Source organism: Amblyomma maculatum, chromosome 3 (assembly GCF_055883805.1).
Source record: "Amblyomma maculatum isolate TAMU_Amacu chromosome 3, ASM5588380v1, whole genome shotgun sequence".
NCBI classification, from domain to species: Eukaryota; Metazoa; Arthropoda; class Arachnida; order Ixodida; family Ixodidae; genus Amblyomma; species Amblyomma maculatum.
In genome coordinates this window covers 176,282,433-176,293,452 of record NC_139346.1, presented here as the reverse complement: position 1 = coordinate 176,293,452, position 11,020 = coordinate 176,282,433, and positions in this window count along the sequence as shown.

Below are 11,020 nucleotides of genomic sequence, written 5' to 3'. Positions count from 1 at the left end.
ATTATTTTCCTCCCCGTAGTTTGCCCGCCGTCTCACTGTCTGTGCGCATTCCTGGATCAGTTTTAATGCCAAAGCTGTTATCATGCCAGAAAACTTTCTCAAAGTTGAACAAAGTGTAGCCTAAAGGGCATTTCACGCTCGTGACTCGCAAAATATTATATGATAATTCCGGTTCAATGGTTTATATAGTCTTAATTATACAAGCAAATTTTTATAGAAGCTTAGTAATTAAAGCCAAAAAATGACCGGCGAAGGCACAAATGTCTTTCTTGATTGAAAGCAGGGTTTGATATAACATACATAATTCGCTTTTTCTATATTGTCCGACCTTCCTTTTGTAAAACACCCAGTGAAGTTACAACGTTCAATACACGTTCTAGCGACCGAAATTTAGCAAGCACATAGACGACTAGCGTTTCGTATACTTTCCTTTCATGTTGCACCCAGTGTACGTGTCCAAGATCTCAACACCTGCATAAAGGCAGCATTCCAGGCGATTCCAACGTCACTTAATAGCGGCCAATAATACCGCAATGAGAAAACGGAGTGACTTCCCTGTGACAAGATATTTGCATAATACTTGCTGAAACAAGAAACTACGGGTGAGTTCTGGCTTCATGAAGTAAAAAAAAAAAAGCAGCGATCAACATTCCTCTCAAAGCAAGAAGGCGAAGCAAGGGTAGACATGCATTGTGTCAAATAAATGTATTGATCATTTTGGGGGAGGTAATTAACAGCGCGAAATTCTTATATTTGAAAATTGTGTAAATATACACTGGGTATTGTTGAAAATTGTGTGGGCTACATTAGAGCACGCTACTAAACGAGCAATACATATTATTCATGGTCAGCATAAGAAGCGTGGACGCCCTCAAAGCTGTAGCACATTTTTTTTTGCGTAGACCATTTTTTTCTACGGTATGCGATAACTTGCCAAATGCCAATCACGCTTCAGTTGTACAGCGTGGCAATTAAAGCTCCTTATCGGTATAAGCTTATAGTAGCTACATAAAGAGTAAAACATGCTGAAGTGCTTAAGGTGAACAGCGCAAATATAAGAAACAAAGAAGTAGGAATCACCCATATACGACGTAGTTGAACGCGATGTGAACAAAACCGCACACGTAGCTTGTAATCATCGTTTTGAATAAGTAGTAAGAAATTAATGCTCAATAGCTAGGTATAGAGCTTTCGCTGCTCGTGCCGTAGTGCTGGAGGGAAATGGTATATGTTTTAAATATTTCGTCTGTCCGATTTTACAGGCTCTCTGTGTCACATCCAATTGCACGAGCACCAAGAAGATAAACCTTTCAGCGGTTGTACTTGCTGCATCTTTCTTAATGTCGGAGCCATTCTTCAACGTCATATTCGGGCTCACCGTGGAAAGTACGCGGCTCTTGCTGGTGGGGAAAGGTCGTCGTCTCTTCAGGTCGCTGTTCACGAGTCTGCGTCGTGCGGGTGGTAGCCATTAAAAGGTACTGTTGTGGAGATAAAGGTGGCAAACCTGCTACACGACGGCTGCGATGAGGCACTGGCAGATCCAGAACGTTTTTCCCCCAGCACCTCCACCAAATGTAACGGATCGAATGGTTTTAATACAGGTGAACGTCGAATGAAGGACGGACGCACACGGCTCAGGTAACCGGATCAGTCTGCGCGCGCCTCGCTTCCTCTGCTTCTTCTTCTGCTTCTGCTGCTTCTCAGTAGCTCGCTACGCTGCGTAACAATATAATACTTTAACACTGCAGTTAGGTACAAATATCTGTTTTTTCTTTTTTTTTTTTTTTACTTTGGAGGAGATAAATTTGTCCTCATGTTCGTCTAAATCGTTTGGGGAGGTATGCTAGTATGGCGATTACGCTTGCGGTGATATTCGCTTCCACCCTATTTATGCACAACAAAATGCGTGCGCTAGGTTTTTGTGATAGACGGGTTCACTCTCTCCTTACTCCGTTCACAATTTACCCTTTCTGTCATCCTCTTCAGTGCAATTTGAAAATTTAAAGCACTCTTTATGAAAAGTGACGTGCGGTGCGGAGGAGAAGGAGGGTACAACTTTATTTAACGCATAATAAGCGTCGAGAATGTCCTGCGCCAAGGTCACAAGTCTGGTTAAGGATGCCATGGTTAGTTGAAAAAATTGTCACGTTAAACGAATTAAAATATTTGCAATTCTGGTGAGGAAAATTCTAAGAAATGGGACGTTATTCATTTAAATACAATGGAATATAAAACTCCTGTGGCAGTGCACAAAAAGCGAGTTTGTTAAACTCGATAAACCTCGCATTGAGACGCAGCTATTAGGTGTGAGTTGAGAAGTATGCCGCCATCATTTCTTTCAGCCTTGAATGGGTGTATTGCAGTGTCTAATGCAAATCATGACGACACGATAAAATGTATGGCCGCCCTGACATATATGCATAGAGAAACAAAAAGAGTAATCTAGCTGTCTCAACGCATACTGCACGGGTACTAATGGCCACAGAGGAATCCCCCTTCCTTCACATCAACGCGTTCTTCTTTTTGGGTGTGCAAGCTCTCAGCATGGCAGCGATAGGTAGGTATATAACAAAAAAAAAAACCAAAACAAGCAATAATCACGAAGCAGTGCTCGGGTTTATTCTGTGTTCATCGTCGTAGCAGCGGAGAAAACCTTAGACGTCCGAGCCGCTAGGAGAATTGGCCAATTCAAGTATCCTCCACGAGCCACGATTACACTGCAGCTACGAGCGGAGATAGCCTCCGCGACAATATTCGTGTCGTCATGCGTGAAGAACTGCGCTAGCTCCTGCCATCGTTCATGCAACCTCGAGTGGAGCCACTCACCGACTTCATCCGCGAAGAAGTCCAGTAGGCTCTGGGCGTTCTTCAAGCGACGACTCCGACGCTAAAAGACAGAGCGATGAATTATTCTGCTGCGTTACGCCGTCCTGCGTCCTGCGTACCAAAGAGACTTTCCAAGGCCGCCTCGTCCCGAATAAGCTTCTCTTGAACGCCGCTCCTAGGCACCCGTGCACCAAGCTAATAAAAACGCACGGCAAGTCCAAGGAAGCGCGAAACCTGGAAAACTGCGTACAGCCGCCCACTATGCTTCCACTGCAATGAGGCCGGCCACAATCTATGCCACTGTCTGTACAGACGCAACGGCCTGCGCGGCGTCGGCATCGACGCCCCGTAGCCCCGTCCTGGACAACGGTCAACGGAAATCGAAGACTACTTGGGCAGGACAGAAAATGCGTCATAAAGCCGCTTATCCCGCTCTCCATCACCGCTCAGCGCACGCTTCGTCTTGCTGTGAGCAGTTACCTCGTGTGAGGAAGGTCCCCTAGCCCCGTAGGTGAAACTAAAGGCAGCTACCTGCGGAGATGAGGTTGCTACTTGGAGAACTGATGAAACTCTTCCGCTGCCGATGACGATCGAAGGTGCTCACAAATTTACACAGCCGCTACGCACGACAACATCGACGACAACGTGAATAGATAGGCTGGCAAAGCCGTTCACCGAAGGCCCCCTCCGGCAGCACCCTCAGCACACGACGGAGCTGGAATCGGACCATGCGAGGACAAAAACCTTCGCCTTGAAGGTATTTTCAACTGACGCGTCGTCAGTGCTCTAGTAGATACTGGAGCTGACTATTCTGTTGCAAGTGGCAATTTTCCTCCCAGTTTAGGCACGTAACGACCGCTTGATATGGCCCGCTGATTCGCACCGCTGCTGGTAACCTCATTCTCCATCGAGTCAATTCGCTGCAAGAGGAACCGTAAATGAACACAATCACCCTACGAGCTTCTTGGGCTTAGAGCAGTATTCGCTTGGCGTGATTTTGAGCATGGTCTAATCAACCTTCACACAGATAAACCATACCTGCAGCGAAAGTTTGCCGCATCATGTTGCACTAAACCAAAACCACAGAAGGCGCCGTGGAAGCAAATATCCAGTTGCTACTGTATCTAATACCGAGGATTGCTGATTTATGATATCCACAAGCTCAGGTGCAAAAATAAACTTCACTAAAGAACACCGGCATCTCAACAAAGGCACAACTAACGGTTCCCTCGACGAGTTATCAGACATCCGAGATGACCGACCACTAGATGATACTCCAGACCAATGTCATCAACTTACGTTTGGCATCAACCCAGCCCTACTTTGAAGTAGGCGCGACCTGATATGCAGGCTTCTTGAAAGCACAGCGATGATTTTCGTCAGCATCAAAGGTGCATCAAATTCGTTTGGCCGGGCACCGTACTATCACGGACGAACACACCCGAACACTTTGTTAGGACCCCTACCGTGTATCATCGCGAGAACACCAGGCTTGACTACAAAGAGCCATCGCAGAGATCCTTGGCGGCAGCAGTCGTTCCAGTGCAGAAGACAGCACACTTCGCTTTTGTTTCGATTAAAGCCGCTTTCACAAGGTAACGAAGAAGGATGTCTTTCCGCTTTCTCGCATCGATGACATTCAGACCTGCTCTGTAAGGCTATGTACGTCCCGCCCTTGGAACTGAGGAGTGGGTACTGGGAAATAGAGCTCGACGAACGAGATAGCGATAGGACAGTGTTCATCTCCAAGATGGCCTCATCGAGGTCAAGGAAATGCCATTCGGCTTCTCCTCCGTACAAGCGGCGTTCCAACAAGTTATGAATAAACTACTTTCGGGGCTTGATTTGGTAGATTTGGCTGACACATATTAGACGATGCCGCTCCCAAGTGAAAAATTCCGTATCGCGTCAAACCTGCTTTCCCGATCCTGTATTGTCCGCTGTAAATCCTGTACCAATGTGACAAGTCTTCATGAAGTTTAAAAAGGTTTCTACAGGAGCGGTATAATGTTTGAACTATTCAGACCAATCCATTATGGATGTTATACCGAATGGGCCATGTCCAATGTGCAGGTCTGCGACCACGTCCGGTATTGTTCTGGATGCGGACGGACCGGTCCGGTATCATGATCATCATCTCCCTGTTGCAAAAACCAGCGTCTCCCAGCGTCTTCCATTGCGAAACCAGTAAGATTTTCGCGCTGGTTTTGCAGTGGATCTGCTGGGCACGCTGGAGGTCTTCGATATTCACTGGAGCAGTGACGGAAAGACACTAGTTTCACTGATACAATGGGAGAAAAACGCTGGGATTAGCTTTTTGACGCTGGTTGTATCGCTGGAGAAGTGCTGTATGTGAATTGGGGTCGCACTGGTCCCTGTATAGCCAGTGTGGCCCGCGGCGTCGACAGCTTAGCATCCCTCAGAGGCCAACAGGGCAACAGCGTACTCGCAGTCGATCATCGGGGCGCATATCAAAAATATGGTTCAAGTATAGCGCTTTTTGCTGCGAAGTCGTTGCGCACCTGTAAGAAAACAAAAACAGTATCTTTTTTCTATAGTTTCCATATTTTGATTGGTCGTTTCTAGCGTTTCGAGAGAGACAATGATCGCCGAGCCTCTGATATTTCATGACACATTATTTCGTACAACTAAAACTAGAATTGAATAATGTGGGCTACCATGCATATCAAACTTCACAGCTGATCTTGAGAGCACTCTAACACAATGAGTACTGCCAAAATGTTCAATGCGGGCTCAATCGCAGGCTCCAAACAGGGCCTACGCATTAGCGAGCGTAGCCTGCACCGCGGCCTAGTATATAAACAGCAGAAAGAAAAAATAAAACAAGGAAGAGAGTACTATACAGAGCGATGGGCCCATGACAGAAAAGCAAACAACATACAGCGCTTGTAATGCATAATATTTTGCGTTTTTCTCAAGCTTTTGCGCTGCTTTTTGCTCTGTGTATAAAGCAGTCGAGCCCTCGGTCATCGCAACGCTTCCCGAGATGTTTACATACAAATAAGATTTATTTACAAATCAAAATTGTGTCATCGCTGCTGCGCTTGCCGATATTGAAGCTTGGTCGCACTTTTTTCCTTGAAGGTTTGTGCTAAAGCTCCGTGTTCAGTGAAAGTTAAGCCCACGGTAGCAGAACACGAACGAAGAGCCGGAGTTGGTAAATTTGCCAGCGATGCCAAACTCCACATGTTAAAATGATTCCAGTGCACAAAATAGTGCACATAAGCATTCAGAACATTAGTTGCAAGTCATGAGAGCAGGTAGAAAGCTCCAATGATCAAGACGTTGTAATTGCTAGAGTGGCAGTAATGGCCTGTAGATTGCGAAACACGAAGTCCCAACTTTATAAATGTGGTCATGATATAAAATGCAAAAATGCTTCAACGGTTTCCAAAATTGCATGCGTTCGAAGACTGACAGACCACTTAGCACTAGTAAATAAGTATACTCTGTGGTATACCGGCAAGAAAGCGATGTAATATAGATTTACGGGACATTAGTGCTTAAAAGGCATGCCTAAGATGTTTAGCATGTTTAAAAGGCGATCAGAGAATTGCGATCAGAGAATTGCGATCAGAGAATTGCGACCAGAGCTTCTACAACCAAGAAAAATATACAAAGTGCGAAATGGCAAACTTCGCTATACAAGGACAAATATAACCGTTTTGATAAAAAGCGGTCGTGGAGAAGTGCAATAAAGAAAAAAAGAAAGGTCGTGTGGTTGTGGCTGCGCTGGTTGGTTGTGCACGAGAAACATTTCGAATCTCGCCGTGTGCTCAGAATTATTAACTTTTTTAGTTTCCCAATTTTATTTTGAAAATTAGTTTGCCTGTTGTATGCCACGGCATGTTTTCTCTATCTCACCGCCACTCTTTTTCTCCAGAAACGGAGGCCATCGCATATACAGGAAGTTTCAGAATTAGGCTTCGGCCGATTTCACATCGTTTAAGCCTGTACAATAAACCGAATATCGAATCCGGTATAAAATTGGTATCGGAGTTTTCAATATATTTCCTCTTCTCTTTGATTATAGAGATCACTTGAAAAGGCTTCGCACAGGGCTTGACGCCATAAAGTCACCAGAAAAATCATTGTCTTTTAAAGTAGAGGGGTGTCACTTCACCTACAAGGAACTCTTTTTTCTGTTTTATATTGTTAGCAAGGACTGAGTAAGCCCACACTATTAGAAAGCAGATGCGATTGCAGTTTCCTCAGTCCGGTTTCAAGAAAGATGTGCCCCGATTCCCTGGGCTGAGCGCGTATTACCGGTTGTTTATCAAGAACTTATCGCGCATCGGTGAACGTTTGAAGCAGCGTACTAAGGCAGGCGTGCTGTTTGAATGGAAAGCCTTCGAGAAACTTAAGCTCCGTTTACAGTCCCCACCTGTCCTAGCACACTTTGATGGAAACGCCGAGACTGAAATTCATACCGACGTAGGCAGCGTCGGCTTAGGAGTCGTTCTTATTCAGAAAAGTGGCAAAAAAGATGAAGTTATCGTGTACGCAGCCAATTCCTGTCGAAAGAAAAGGTTAACTACTCGACGACCAAGAAGCTGCTGCCATATCTTAACGAGGTCCTACTTCTAACAAACATTCAAGCTTGTGAGCGATCACCCACGTTCTTTGCTGGCTCGCAGATTTTAAACATCCGTCCGGCCACATTACTGAATGGAATCCACTTCTTCAAGCACTCGTCATATATTGTTTCTAATAGCTGTAATCTACAAGTCTCGCTGCACGTATACTGACGTAGACTGCTTGGCATGGGCCCCTGTCCAAGCGCCGCCGAAAGAAGACGACTGGGTCGCCTTTTTGGGTCGGTAAGCACTACTTGTTTCGTCAGGCAGCAGTGCTCCGATCCTGAGCTACAAAAATGAATTACATACCTGAAAAGAAAGATCGCTTCCTTTCCTATTGTGTTGAGGCATCAGTTGCCTCCCTTCGTCTTACACAGCGACGTCCTCGTGAAGAACTTCGCAGCCAACTGGGCCACCTACCTCCTTGCTGCGCCTATGGAACCACGAAAGGAAATTTTGTTGACACTCACGATCAGCCGACAGCCGGGCATATCTGGATAGCGCGCACGTTGCATCGGATCCAAGCGAGGTTTTACTAGTCTCTGTGTCTTGCGGATATTGTTAATTATTAGTGTGTCCCTCGCACCCACAGCGACATGTCTGTGAGTGACAGGAACGAAGATGACCAGTTTGGCTACTGTACCAAATACAGCCTCCGATTAAGCCCTTTAATAAAATAGCGACGGCTCTCCTCGACCCTTTCCAAACTTCATCAATAGGCATGTCATAAGCTGCCTCACATATAGAGCGAAAATTACGGGATCTCCTGCCTCACTAGAGAGCGGAACTTACGGGATCTCCCCGCTCCTCCGAGCATGCTTCGACATGAATATCCGGTGCAGCGACCGACAAGCGCAAGTCCTTGACTTTGGGTCGCAGCTTAAACAGCCAAGAGTATAAAAAGGCACACCGCAACACGCCAGCCGCAGTGCGCTATGGGAAGATTCAGTCTTCCAGGCTTCTCTCGCGGACGTTCGCTTTGCAAAGTATCTTATTGTTTTCACCGAGCCCGCGATCTCCTCATCTCGCTGCCTCTCATCTTGTCCGGCCGCCGTGCTGGGTGCGTCTTTGACGATGGGCTGCAGCGTAACTACAATCCTGTCACGAAATGAATTTTATCTCCACACAACAGAAGCCACTTTGAAGCACCTGTCTTGTACCAGTTGAATTTGCGGTTTGTGCTAAATTATTGCGAAAATACGCCTATTTTGATTTCCGCATGTTATAAAAAAGAATTGAGTAATATAGCTTTAGCACTCGTTGTCATTTCCTTGCAACGAATATAAAGAAATACCTTCACTGCTGTAAGCTGTAGGCAGCCATCATCGGCAGAGAACAGACTTACAAAACATATTTATAAGCGTAGACCAGCTTTGCTCTATTTGTTTCATTATCATCCGCATGCAGCAGAAATAGGAATCAATAGTTTGAACAAGGCCTCGAGTAGCTCGTTACACAGTGCAGAAGGCATGCAGTGTTTGTGCCCATCAGTTAAAGCATCTATCCTACCAATAGTCGTCGAGATAGCACTTGTTACTCGGAGCCTTCAGTGAATAACACTGTCGCTGTCCATATCGCTCATATTTTCTGAGTGTATATGCAAAATGGGCAAGATAATTTTAGAGAAGGGATGGGATTACCACATAGTGACGAACTCAAAGAACATCCCAAGGGCATATAAGAAATTTCATAGAATTTGATATGTCATTTGGGTTTCCAATACAACGTAGAGGAAGCTTTTCTCTAGCACCATCAAGATTTGTAGATCAGGGTGTACATATTCTTGCAGTGGCTGTGAAATAATAATTTATGTCCAGGAGTAAGAGCGTTGAGGATAGAATAGGGTATGAAAGACGTTAATTTCATTAGAAAGGTCTTGTGCTAGTAGCACACAAGAAAGACGACGTTCATTTTCCTTCTTCTCACAGGGTCGGTGCCCCTATTCCAAGGCTCCGCTGAGCTTCGCTGCTCGCTGCGCGTGCTGGATCAGACCTAGTTGGCAACCCAGATCGCCGCTGGAGAGCCGGCTCTCCCACTGTTCCGCACTCGGGTCTTTACGAAAGCTATCGTTATTACTACATTCCCACGTGATGTGGTATAACGAAGGTTTGCTACCACACCATGGGCAGGTGTCCCGATAATGCGACGGGTAAATCTTGCTAAGGATATGCAAGTTCGGTAATGTTTCTGTCTACAGTCTTCGCCAGTACTCTGCCTCTTGTTGATTTAGATCTCGAGGAGGCGGCGGATAGCGGATCCGTACCCCTTATAGAAGTTAAGAATGTCTGAGTACGTAGGGCCGATTCGCTCGGGTAGATCGTCCGATTGGTAGGAAGCTCGGCTCGTATACGCTTGAACTACCTCGTCGGCGCATTCGTTCCCCGCTATGTCGGTGTGTCCTGGCACCCAGTAGACGTTGTGTGTGACGTTTGGTGGGGTCGCGCTCTGGAGGAGCCTGAGCGTGGCGCGACCTATGCTGCCGTTCATGTAGTTACGGCACGCTGCCTAAGTATCCTGTATATGCAACACGATTTCAATCTAGGACGCTTTGGGTATTTCACTGACTCCACTGTACACTTTCCTTGCAAAATTCAATAACTATTTTTATTCACTGCCGATGCGAATAGCTTGCATTCCTCCCAGAACTAAATCTTTCACGCTCTTCTTAGAAACAACTTTGACCTGAAGAAACTATTCAGTTACCTTATCAAGTGTTAAAATATTCACTCTTCAATCAGGGACACAGAAACGAAGCTGTTCGTGCGGAACAATTGATTATCAGGACTGATCCGTCCTATATATTTTTATTGTACTGCACACCACTTTTAGGGACATACGGCTGAAGTTCCAGCAGCCTAGCAAGGCCCCCTTACTAAATGCCATTATTGAATGAGAAAAATCGAGAGTCGGGTATCTACGTTACCTATGAAAACTGAATGACTTCGTATATTGGAGACATTTGAGTAGGTCAGTGGCTGAAAAACGAACAACGGAGAGTCATATTTAAAAAGGTCCTTATCGTTTCTTTTAATCTTTCTAACAGTGCAGCAGTGATGCCGACTGTCCAACAGGCCGCTGCTGGGGTGGCGCAGAAATATTGGAAGGACGGGGGAAATGCTGGTGCTTATGTACAGCCTCGTCCACTACTAGCTAAAACGGTGTCACTCCTTTCAAAACACTACTGCGTTCGACCTGGCTAAGCAATGAAATTAAATGGAATGCCATGCGAAGGACGACCTCCGGGTCCTTTCGCGCTTGTATCGCTTTGCTTCGATATGCGCCTGCGTCGGACGCAATGTTGCTTTGAGAGCATTGACCTTGCTATGACTAGAAGTGGATGGCCCTGTACAACGTCGGCGTCGAAACTCATACAAGTTTTTCGTTTTCAAACTTCTTTCTTATTCAAGTTTCTTCCGAAGCCCTGCTCTCACCTTCAAATTTTTAAGCAAAAGACAGAAACACATTAGTCCCAGAATAAGCGGCATACTCTATCTCGTTCTGTTGGAACGAAAAAACTCAATTCATGGGTACGAATTAGGACCGATCGTGGCAAAATTGGGCAGCTCACGCTACGAACCTCTGTGTGCACGAGTTGC